Source organism: Pseudorasbora parva, chromosome 2, assembly GCF_024679245.1.
Source record: "Pseudorasbora parva isolate DD20220531a chromosome 2, ASM2467924v1, whole genome shotgun sequence".
In the NCBI taxonomy this organism is placed as follows: Eukaryota; Metazoa; Chordata; class Actinopteri; order Cypriniformes; family Gobionidae; genus Pseudorasbora; species Pseudorasbora parva.
The window spans coordinates 11626776-11640012 of NC_090173.1; the positions used below are offsets into that span (position 1 = coordinate 11626776).

Below are 13237 nucleotides of genomic sequence, written 5' to 3' on the forward strand. Positions count from 1 at the left end.
AAAAAATAAATTAAATAAAAAATAAAATAAAAATCACCCCCAAAATGATCAAATTAAATAATAAAATGAAATGCTCATTGAGGCTGTTTAGTGGTTTGGACTGATCCCTCATCTGGTCTCTTTTGAAACTATATTTTTTAGCTTCGGTACCAGTGTGAGGACTAGCTGAAGAAGAAGACGACGAAGAAGAAGAAGACGACGACGAAGAAGAAGACGACGACGACGAAGAAGAAGAAGAAGAAGAAGAAGAAGACATCAGCTTCACTTATTATGCATGTTTTTGTTCCTCCGAAATTTGCATTGCAAGACGTGAAGAATGAAAATTGCTCACCAAAGGCAATTTCTGTGGAGACGAGCAGCAATAATAAGTGCATTGTGCTAGAACAGGTAAATTATAGTTCATAATAAATAAATTAATAAAAATGCAATTTCTGTGGAAAAAAAATCTCTGTGGAAGGTTCAACTACACAATTAATTGATAAAATAAAAGATTTTTTTTTTCCATTAAATTAAATAAAAATGTACTTTCTGTGGAAGGTTCAACTACTCAATTACTAAATAATAACTAAATTAATATATATATATATATATATTTTAAAATGCCTTTCTGTGGAAGGTTCAACTACACAATTACTAAAAAATAACTAAATTAATATATATATATATATATATTTTAAAATGCCTTTCTGTGGAAGGTTCAACTACACAATTACTTGATAAAATAAAATAAATTATATATTTTTTTCATTAAATTAAATAAAAATGTACTTTCTGTGGAATGTTCAACTACTCAATTACTTAATAATAAATAAATTAAAATAATTAAATTAAAATGCACTTTCTGTTAAAGATTCAACTACTCAATTACTAAATAAAATAAATTAATTATTTTTTATTTTTTAAAATCACTTTCTGCGGAAGGTTCAACTACTTAAAGCGTTACTTCAGCGATTAGCATATGGCTTTGTATCAGCAGAAACCCTGGAGTATAATCAAAGCAGCAGAACTGTTTCCAACTTTGAAAATGAATCATCATATGAGAATAATCTGAAGGACTGCTGGAATGATCCAGAAAATTCAGCTTTGATCACAGAAATAAATTATCATTTAAAGTATAATAAATGGAAAACCAAATATTTTAAATTGTAAAAATGCATCACAATATTAAAATATTTTTTCTGTATTTTAGATCAAATAAATGCAGGCTTGATGAGCAGAAGAAACTTCTTTTAAAAACATTACAAATAGTAATGTGTAAAAATAGTAATATTTATATAAAACCCCCAATCAACGCTTTTCAATTGGAAACTCGGACGCTCTCTCCAATGACGCTGAGGTAAAAGTGAACCCTAAAGTCCCTAAACTGCACATCATGGTCCCAGCGTCACTCCTGAGCCTAAAAGAGGAGAGACTGGAGTGGTGTGATTGATCCCAAAGGAGAACTCCTCTCACCCTTCCTCTCCTCTCCTGTCAGCCCGGTATGCGCTGCAACCTGAACTCCCTCAGCAATGACGTCTCTGAAATATCCCGCCAACGCTTCGGGATGCTTGGTGCCACAGGATGACCCTGCGTTTGACCTGCTCCTTCTCAGGCCCATTTGGTTTAACAGAGGGATGAGACAGGAAGACAAATGACTCCAGCGCAACCTTGCAAGTTTGCCTACGCCAGATCTACACGTCTTATAAACTAGACTCGAGGCTATCCAGTCCTGAAGTACAAAACACTCATGGTTAAAATCACCACTAATGCAAAGACGAAACTCAGGGTGCTTTCACATTAAGAGCTTTTGTGATCTCACAGGTCACACACACTTTTATTCATTAAGGACACATTAAATTGATCAAAAGTGACAGAATACATTTATACTTTTACAAAAGATTTCCGTTTCAAATAAATGTTGTTAATTCTATTCTTCAAGAACGATTTCTAGAATATATAAACCAGCACAACTGTTTTCAACACTGATAATAATCATAAATGTTTCTTGGTCATCAAATCCTCGTATCAGAATGATTTCTGAAGGATCATGTGACACTGAAGACTGGAGGAATGATGATAAATACAGCTTTGATCACAGGAATAAGTCACATTAACATATTTATATATTTAATTGTAATAATATTTCACAATATTACTGTATTTTTGATCAAATAAATGTAGCCCTTGTTCAAAATCATTAAAAAAATCTTACAGACCCCAATGTTTTAAAGGGTAGACTATACTATAATATAAAGCATTTCTTATAATTATAATAATTTCTCATACTTAGATGTCAAACAAAAAGAAATACATAATAAACCATATCATCATACATAAAGCATGTCGCCTCAAACACTTTTACTGTACTTTTAGTGATGCAACATTATAAAAAGCAATCCAGCCTAATTTGCAGACGTGAATTTCTGATTATGTGCAATTTACTTATTGATCATTAGTTAATTATTGATTATGTGCAATTACAGTAAAATGCATTTTTGCTTTTTGTTGTTGTTGTTGCAGAAATTACATGTATTTGTTGAATTTTTTTATGCAATGTATCTGTGGCAGACAAATTCTGTGTGTGTGGTAAGCTTTGGATGTAGAACCAAAAATGACAGAAACATGAGAACACACACTATATTGCCAAAAAATATTGGGACACCTATACTACACTTCTCTACCTGGCAATCTGATGGACGAGTCTGGGTTTGGTGGTTGACAGGAGAACTGTATTTGTGCCAAGTGTAAAGTTTGGTGGAGGGGGGATTATTGTGTGGGCTTGTTTTTCAGGGATTGAGCTTGGCCCCTAAGTTCCAGCGAAAGGAACTCAATGCTTCACAGCATACCAAGGCATTTTGGACAATTTCACGCTCCTAACTTTGTGGGAACAAAGAGGCCACTTAGGCTCGCCCCTATTGTTCCCGGATCTGATTGCTGCATTGTCAAAACAGGACGAAAGTGTAGTGCCATTTAAAATGCCGTTCTTGTAGGGCTGGGGAAAAAATCGATTTGATTTAAAAATCGAGTTGGTAGTTCAAATTGATTCATATTTTCAAAAAAATCGATTTTTTAGATTTTTTCCCTCCCCCTCAGCAGTATAGCGCAATACATACATTTTGCATTCGCCAAATCTTCCTTCAGGGTTTCCGTAGCACGCTGCGGCCGAGGGCAGCGCATGCATACACAAACAACATGGAAGCACTTCCAAAAAAATGCTCTTCGACTTTAGTGCGGGTGGTGGTATTGTCACCTATAACCCGAGCCATAGCTGTCAACCCTCCCGTTTTTCCGGGTTTCTCACGTATTTTAGCTCTTTTCCCGCCGTCTTCCCGTTTCAGTATTTTCCCGTGAAATATCCCGTATTTTTGCGCTCTGATTGTGTTAACAGAACACGCAACTATCTATGTCTGTGAAGTGGCTTGCACTGTTGCCAGGGCCACGTTATCCTAATGGGCAACATGGGCTGCAGCCCAGGGCCCCGAATACCAGGGGGCCCCCGAGACAATTGTCTTTTGCGTTATCCTTTTTTTTTTTTTTTTTGGATCGAGGCAATTATGCGTACGTTGTCGCACACCCGAATCGAGTCACAGCGGACACCCAGCACATCATCACCTCAACATGTCAAACGAAAATTTAATAAAATATGACAGTGGCAGGGGCGGATCTACCGGGGTTTCAACTGCCACCCCAAAATAAAGACCACTGCCACCTCAGCAGGCAGCTAGTGTATCCCAAATTCCCAATGCATAAAATATAAAATGTTACTCTACCAATTTACATTAGCAGCGCTTCAAATGTGATGAGATAATAGCAATCAAACACGTCTTTCTATTGTTGTGTACTAGTAGCCCAACAAATGACTCCCATGAACTGCTTAGATCTGCAACGCAAATAGTTTAATCACGAATAGATCGCCTGATATACGTCCCAATGTTAACGGATTTCAGCTCTCTCACTACACACGGATGCGGTCCGGCAGTGCTTTCCAGGACCAGTGCGTCTGCAGCTGAATTATGATAGAACCTTGTTCGCATTAAAATAAACATGCATTGAAGTGAAAATCTGGTTATTTCACCACAGATTCATGTAATTTAAAGTCTAATCTGTTTCAATGACTTTTTGCCTCAGGTAAAGCAAGGAAACAGACACATTAAGGTGAATAGGGAGACATAATGGAGGGCTCTTGTCCTTTCTTGAAGGTGGAGAAATAAAGTTCTTTATGACCTGCAGGATTTCTTAGAAGATTTAAAAATGAAAGAAATTAAAGACTAGATTTTTTTGTCTATTGTAAGTTTTAATGTAAAACGTTTTTGATTTTAACATAGGCCTAGTTTAAATATTTTGCCACTTGCATGAGCAACGTGATATATAATGAATATAAAGTAAATATAAAGTGATTAAATGAATAAAACGTTGTTTAAACGTGACATTTAAAGGGTGTATTGTAATGCTGACAGGTTCGGGGGGTGGTTGGTTGGGGGGGCAAGAGCCCCGCAAAACTATAGCCAGGACCCCGCACGGCCCTGCTTGTTGCTAGACCAATTCATCTGGTGATAGTGTATGTGAATATTAGGGTGCGTTCACACTTGTCATGTTTGGTTCGATTAAAACGAACCCTGGTGCGATTGCTCGGTTAGTGCGGTTCATTTGAACATATGTGAACGCTGCCATCCGAACCCTGGTGCGCACCAAACAAGCGGACCGAGACCGCTAAAAAGATGGGTCTCGGTCCGCTTCCAAACGAACTCTGGTGCGGTTCGATTGATATATGAACGCAACACGGACCAAAGGCATGTAAACGGACCAAAAACCAGACGTAATGTCACAAGATGCAACGCATAATGCAGCTGATTTGACGACGCGGAAAGATCGGCGTATCCAAAATGAGTAACTTTAACGTTAGAGGGCAAACGTAGAGCAACGAGGAAGAGCCTAATAAATATTTGGTCTGACGAGCAAGTTTCGAAAATGCTAGAAAAAACACACAAAAAGCATACCTGGCTCTTCTCATCAAAGTTCCTGTGTTGCCCATTATTAGCAGGTACAGACGACAGAACGGCCGTCCCTTTTGCATAAGAGACGCCCGACTCTTTTCTGCACAACGGAGGAAATCCTGCTGCTGTTTTGAATGTTTTGAACATTTTATGAGCTCTTCATGAGTTCTCAGCGGGTAAAAATAATGCCATATGTGTTACACGCATAAAATGATCGCGTTTAATCCAGCACACAGCGTTGTTTTGAACATTTCATGAGCTCTTCATGAGTTCTCTGGTAAACAATAATGCCATATGTGTTACACGCATAAAATGACCGCGTTTAATCCAGCACACACCGTTGTTTTGAATGTTGTGAACATTTCATGAGCTCTTCATGAGTTCTCTGGTAAAAAATAATGCCATATGTACACGCATAAAATGCCCGCGCGTGTAATCCGCACACAGCATTGTTTTGCATGTTCGGCAAACGAGCTCCTACGTCATAAACCGACCAATCAGGTTGTGAGCGTCTCCCTGTGCCTTTGGTTCGGTAACTTTAGGTTCGCTGTTAAAAATGCCCGTGTGAACGCTAAACGGTCCAGGACTATTATGTTTGTTTTTGTTTTTTGGTCCGGACCAAACGAACCAAACGAACCGAACTACAAGTGTGAACGCACCCTTAAACAGCAAAAAGACTATTTACGCTACCAATCCTGAGTGTCCTGCGTGTGTGTGTGTGAAGGAATGGTGTGACGCGCAGCAGTTTACCTCAAACACAGGCCTACATAGTGCGTGACAATCGCGGGTTTCCATCTCATACGAGGACATAAACGCATGTCCGTCATCTCCAGATCCGCTCTGCGAGTCACTTCATGAGCATTTTACCGTTTAATTTGAGAAAAACCACCGTCATGTCATAAACACAAAGAAACTCAAAAGTATTCACGGCAACCCGTCAAAATAAAAGTTCGGTTTTACTTGAGAAATATATCACTGTTGTACAAGTACTAATACACTAATGTTGTCATTATTATTTTAGTTACCTCAGGATTTTTTGTTGTTTATTAGCTCAATCCAAATACAGTATAAATAATTTGGATGTTTAACAATCTTTGTTGCACACTGCACAGTGACTTTTCAGTTAGATAAAGGGTTTGCCTTTGCAATTTTATGTTGATGCACTTAAATTAAATATAATATATATTTAAAATATATGTACAGTTTGTAATTATTTTGTTTTAAATGAAGGGTGGGGGGGGGGGTCGAATCGAAAATCGAGTTTTTTTTATAAAAAAAATACAAATAAATAAAACAAAAAAAGATTTTTTTAGGGGAGAAAATCGCCCAGCCCTACGTTCTTGCCTTCCTTCCCGCAACAAGCATCTCAACGCCGCTTCTGCTTTCATGTTTTTCTGGTAAGAACGTCCTTTACTTCTTCGTTCATTATCAAAAACACATTGAATACCAATAAAAGGTGTGTTTTCATACTTGTCAAGGAAAAGTATGCATAAAAGTATGTAATTGCAAAAACCAGACATTTCATAATTTGCCAACAAACCTGTATGCATTCTTTATATTTCCTAGGCATTCACAATATCTGCTCTCTCACACACTGCCTGTAACATTTATATATTTAAAAAAAAAAATGATGATAATAATATTCTTACTTGTGTTTTTCATTTTACACTTATCTAAACATTCTTGTTATCAGCATACATTTACAAATCAGCATACATTTACTTCAGGAGCGAATTACAAGATATTAAAGGTAGGGTAGGTAGAAATTGGTTAAAAAACTTTTTTTTCCAAATTTGGAAAAAAACAAACAATACATAATTAAAATGTAAGTACTCTGAAAAAGAAAGTATAAAAAATGAGTGTCTGGAGACCTCTCACGACTGTTTTAAAGACGGCTCATTATTTCCATTCACTCCACCTTCTCCCTTCTGGGCTCTTTCCAAAGCCACGCCCCGAAAATACATGAGCCTCACCGACCAATCAGCTGGAAGACGCATTATTTACCTCAGAGGAGCATGTAGTGACATCATGTCAGAATCACATGTAATAAAACATCTAACTTTATCAGTATGAATATAAACAAATAAGATGTCTTTTAGTACTCACTATCCCGCTAGAATACCAGTACTGGTAAAGTTTAAAATATATTTTTGTTTGATTTGGTAACGAGCTATTTAGATTTATAAGGCAAAGAAAACGGGTGCATCATGTTTTTCCAATAACATCAGTTATACTGTGATGAAGATGAATTTTGTGTAAGATTCATAACATATACTGTGTTTTGCATGTAAGAGTTTCCATGATGAAAGCATTGTTGATTAGCAGTAGCTAAAGCTAACTTAGCTCTAAAAAAAGTTCCTGGATGCGGTAGCTTTTACACATGCATTTTGTTATCTAAAGTTACATTTTGCGAAATTGAGCACAACAGCGATCAACTTGAGCTAAGCATAAGTATTTATCATCTCTACTAATGGCTAAGTGTATAACATTGTAACTTTATGCTAAGTAATGTTATGTTAGCTATATTAGGCAGCTACATGTGCTCTTGATACATGCTTCATGAAAACATAAACCAAAAAAATGTAAAATCAAAATGAAAGATTACCTGTCCAGCAGAAATACAGCCAGCAATGAGTCGTTTTTCAGGTCCCTCAGTTCTCACCATCGTTGAAAAGCCACGCCCATATTTACTCGCGTTTGATTTCTTTCTTTATCCAAAGACTTTCTGGGCATTGCCTTTTTCTCGTACTGTCTTCCTTTTTTGCATTGTTTGCCTTCGCTGACTGTAAAACCCAGCACTGTGAAGTTTGAATGCTCTTTCTCTGCCATTATTTTGCCTAGGTTTCTTGCCTCTTGAACTGCTCAAATCAAACGCGGCATGTGGGCGGATCCTGTAGCGAAAGCGGTGGTCACCATGGTAGCGAGAGAGAGTGACAGTCGCCCCAGCCAATCATTTGTTTCGTCCCGAACGAAAATAATGAGCGGTATTTATTGCAGATTAAAAAGTCTAGAGTCACTCGGTTTTTATACTCTCCTTTTCAGAGTACTTACATTTTAATTATGTATTGACATATAAAGAAAGTTTAAACAAATTTGGACAAAAGTGTTTTAGATCAGTCCGTCCTACCTTTAAGTCTTGTTTTCTAAAAAATAAATTATCAATTTATGCTTAAAACAAGAACAAATATCTTTCAATCTTGAAGCTCATTTTTGCAGTGTCAGTTCTTCGATGGCACTGTCAGTTTTCTAGCGTAGCAGCTGTTGCTCGTACTCATGATGGAAACTGATGCAAACGTACCTGGATAACATAATGTGAAAAGAGACCAGCCGCGTAGATCCAGTTATCACTTTTCCCATCATGCCACATTCTGCATTCTGATCTGCTCTTCATCTAAACTAGTTAATGAGCCCCCTCCCTTATGCTCCCTTCTCCCCATGTAGCTTTAAGCTCGGTGAGATGCGTTCAGAGACACCAGGCTGCAGATCTAAGATCAAACTGCTGACTTAATAATGAAAAACAGGGTGAAGTCTGTACGTACCCATATGGATCCACACAGGAGCCATAGCAGCACTGATCCCAGAACAGAGCGCTTACCCCTAAATAAATATGATCAGATGTTATGTAACATGCATATGGAAAGAATAGGACATCATCAGCTTTATAGCCTCTCTGTAATATAAATGTTGTCTGACTCTAAAGACTAAAGAACATTACTAAGGCGTCATACGCCATTACTTTATTGCAGGATTTGTTGAGAAGCAACAATTATTAAAGGGATAGTTCACCCAAAAATGAGACCTTGATGTTGATCTGCTACACCCAGGGCGTCCAAGATGTAGGTGTGTTTCTTTCTTTAGTAGAACACAAATGAAGATTTTTAACTTCAGCCGTTGCTCGTATAATGCATGTCAATGGGGTGTATTTGTCGACCGATAGTGGATTTTACCAATACCGATAGCTAGGTTGGACCTCGCTTGCCGATAACCGATTAATCGAGCGATAGATTTAAAAAAGATACTAGATTAAAATAATAATAAGAATAAGAATAATAGTAATAATAACAAATAAAAACAGTACTGAACCATGAAAATGTCCTAAATTTCATATGTAAATATGATTATATTAAAATGACAAGTTCTAACCCAAAAAAATCTACAGAAAATAACTAAAACATTAAAATATTACAAATAAATGTTTCTTTAGCTATAACCTAGAAACATGTAAGTGAATGTCAGGTAACAGACTGCAAGTCCCATTTGTTAACGAGGATTTATTAGCTTATTTAGCTAGCTTAGCATGAGTGATATGCAATATACATTTTACACCGTGTAATAGTTGAGCAATACAATTGTATCTTAATCATTCATGTTAGTTCATAGTGCATAAAAAAGGTTAACAGATAAAACTAACAAAGAATAATACTTCTACTGCATTTATTAACCTTCCTCAATGTTACAAAGGGAATATTGGATATAAAGTATTTTAATGGATTATAGTATTATAATAAGTGTTATTTCATATAAATCCAAGCAGTTTGCTTTTTTAGAACACTTATCAAAATAAAATATGTATTGAAATCGAATGCGTTTCTGATGTGTTTATATTTCCGTCGGATGCATGACCATACAGTTTGTTTTCTCACATCACCTAGTAAATTGTTAAATCGCTTTAACTGCTTGAGGTAAATGTTACTGCTAATGTAAGCGTCCTCTCGGACTCGACGACAAAGTAAAGTACATACATACTGCTGTTCTTCTGCTGCTAACGCATCTAATCGCCCCCCAAAAAATTACTTTATAATGATTTGGCAACATGTACTGAAGTGTTCTGTATTCATACCGTTTCCTAGCCTAGATATCTAGACGCACCCTAGCGGCAGCAAATTTAATCTTCCCGCGAGTGTCGTCTAGCAACTCTCAATACCCTTCTGAGCTGTATTCCCCTCACTCTTGCCGGGCCAATCACATCATGTATAGAGTCGGCGGGCGGGGCCATAATGACGACGGCAGAGTTGCTTTTGCGTGCTTCTAGTAACACAGAAACTGGCGAACGGCGGTCTTTCGAATCAGCTTTGACCGCGACTCTGTAAGACTTGGAGTTCAGCTTTTCTCTGAGAAAAGAACAAAGAACGGCACTGAAGTCATTCTTAAGAAGGGAAGATGTGTTCGGAGTTTAACCGGCCGGATACGGTGAATGTTTAATCTGTCAACAAGCTCTGCTTCACCTTCGTTGCTCTGGTTGGTGTAGCGCTATCCTATCGCGTGCAGAGGGAGTTTGAAAGACAACCGTTTATCCCGCCCCTTGGATTGAGCCGTCAATGGTGAGTTTCCAGACCAAACATCTTGATGTGGGTCTGGCTTGTCAAGCTAACCGTTTCCCTTTCGCTGTTTTAAACGTGCGTCAGATGTGTAAGCTCGCTCTGTGCAGCCCGCAGCCTCACGTGTTAATGTAAACAGTGATAGTTTTTTATCTGGCATCTAGAGGCCGCTCTTGTGCTATATAATGCCAGCAGACCCTTCTCAGAGCTCTCGTAGGCTACTGTGTAATGGCAGCACCCTTCTCAGCCGCTACCGCAACGGACGCAAACCGGAAAAACTATCGGTATTGATTTTTGATGATAACGATTGTTCCACCAATCAGCTATCGGTGCAGATTAATCGGCAAATCCGATGAATCGGTCGACCTCTACACAGACATACGAATCCATATTAAACCTTGCGGCTTGTGACGACACATTGATGTCTTAAGACACGAAACGATCGGTTTCTGCGTGAAACACAACATTTCATTTTTTACCTCACTTCAGACGAATCTCATCTAGTATTAATAACCCCCTTACATCCGTCCAATAAGGTCAAAATCCCGGCGCGGTCATAGATATATATACAGTCCCTGACAAAAGTCTTGTCGCTTGTGTACAAATTGACCTAAAGTGCCGCTGAAATATATTTCTAATCAAGATTTTTTTACAAGAAATGGCTCATTTTAATACCACCAGCTTTTGTGATAATGTTTCAGTGAAAAACTAAACTTTCAAAAAGTATTCTAATATTCACAGCTTGGTAAAGCCCATTGAGTCAATTTTTGCAAAGACATAAGTGTTGTCACCTTGTCATATGAGCTTCACCTGTGACTAATAATGGATCAATTAGGTCTCAAGTGTGTATAAAAAGAACCCCAGTAGACTAGACCTTCACATCAACTGCAACTAGACCTCTGCAAACATGCCTAAGATTCACCCTGAGACTAAAGTTTTGATTATCAAGAGGCTGAAGACCAGATCCACTGCTGATTTGGCAGACACCTTCAATGTGTCTCAGCGTCAAGTACAGAGGATAAAAAAAAGATTTGAAGAGACTGGAGACATTTTTGACAAGCCCAGGTCAGGCAGACCCCGCAAGACAACTGCTCGAGAGGACCGTTTGTTGGCTCGAAAATCCAAGGCCAGCCCATTTTCCACTCCACGAGACCCGGTCACCTGAAGTCCCTGTGTCAACCAGAACAGTTTGTCGGATTCTGTCTCAAAATGGCCTCCATGGTCGAATCAGTGCCCAGAAGCCAGCACTAAACAAAAGATTTGCCAAGGCCCACAGCCTGCTAAAAGTATGGACGCAGGAAAAGTGGCAGAAGGTGGATTTTTCAGATGAATCTTCTGTTGAATTACACCACAATCGCCGCAAATATTGCAGGAGACCTACTGGTGCCCAAATGGATCCGAGATTCACCCAGAAAACAGTGAAGTTTGGTGGCGGAAAAATCATGGTCTGGGGTTACATCCAGTATGGGGGTGTGCGAGAGATCTGCAGGGTGGAAGGCAACATCAATAGTCTAAAATACCAAGAAATCTTAGCTACCTCTTATATTCCCAACCATAAAAGAGGCCAAATTCTGCAGCAGGACGGTGCTCCATCGCATACTTCCATCTCCACATCAAAGTTCCTCAAGGTGAAGAAGATCAAGATGCTCCAGGATTGGCCAGCCCAGTCACCAGACATGAACATCATTGAGCATATGTGGGGTAGGATGAAAGAGGACGCATGGAAGACGAAACCAAAGAATATTGATGAACTCTGGGGGGCATGCAAGACTGCTTTCTTAGCTATTCCTGATGACTTTCTCAATAAATTGTATGAATCCTTGCCAAACCGCATGGATGCAGTCCTTCAAGCTCATGGAAGTCATACAAGATATTAAATTTGGATCTCACAGCACCACAACTTAATTTGCTGACATATTTTTGTATTTGCAGTAAATTTGTTCAATTTCTGTATAGGTGACAAAACTTTTGTCTTGCCAAAATTTGACCTTTCTGTCTTGATTAAATGATAAATATTTTTTCTGTGAACATTATTTATTTCAGTGCATTAAACATCATTTGGGAGGGTTTTAGCTTTTCATATGAGATATTTCTAACACCAATTAATTAATTAAAAGTCAGGTTAATATCAGGTATTTCTAGAAAATAGATAAGCGACAAGACTTTTGTCAGGGACTGTATATAGGCCTGTCGCGATAGTCAATAAATCAATTAAACGCACGATAAAAAAAAATATGAGCTTGATAATTTTTCTGGCTGCAAATAATTTCCATATGCATGCTTGTTTGTTTTCCTCGTCTCTCTCGCTGACTGCGCGCGCCTCATCCGTTTGGAGAGGTTTATACTCGACACACAGACGAGATGATGAGACGTCATCCTCGGCCAGATTCGTCTGGAACTCGCGCTTCTTCGGTTGCGGAGCCTCCTGCAAACCTTCAAAATGTTACACTCACACCCGCCAAGCGAAATGGGGTCTCGCACACTCCGCGTTGATTTTTGCCGCACGCTCCCTCGCACTCGGACGGACGCGTCGAGTATCAACAAGGCTTAAAAAGGGTTAGTTCACCCAAAAATGAAATGTATGTCATTAAATCCTCACCCTAATGTCGTTCCACACCGGTAAGACCTCCGTTCATCTTCACACACAGTTGAAGATATTTTATATTTTGTCTGAGAGCGAAATGTCTGAAACAATGGATGGATGGATGGAAGGATGGATGGATGGATGGATGTCTGGATGGATGGATGGATGGATGGATGGATGGATGGATGGATGGATGGATGGATGGATGGGTGGATGGATGGATGGATGGATGGATGGAGATTTAAAAGACTGGACGGACGGACGGACAGATAGATAGATATTTGAAAGACAAGATGGATGGATGGATGGATGGATGGATGGATGGATGGATGGATGGATGGATGGATGGATGGATGGATGGA

General features: G+C 38.7%; 1 protein-coding gene across 3 annotated transcripts in view; it reads right to left on the reverse strand.

Moving 5' to 3' along the window:
- Window positions 1-13237, reverse strand: part of LOC137050243 (uncharacterized) — a 189858-nt gene that overhangs the window by 143246 nt on the left and 33375 nt on the right. Inside the window, exon 1 of one of the 3 annotated variants that reach the window (XM_067428751.1) lies at window positions 5724-5833. The exons of the other annotated variants lie outside the window; for them this stretch is intronic. The gene's annotated coding sequence lies outside the window, so the exon portion shown is untranslated. Of the gene's footprint in view, window positions 1-5723; window positions 5834-13237 lie in introns of those variants that run through there. 3 annotated transcript variants of the gene reach the window in all.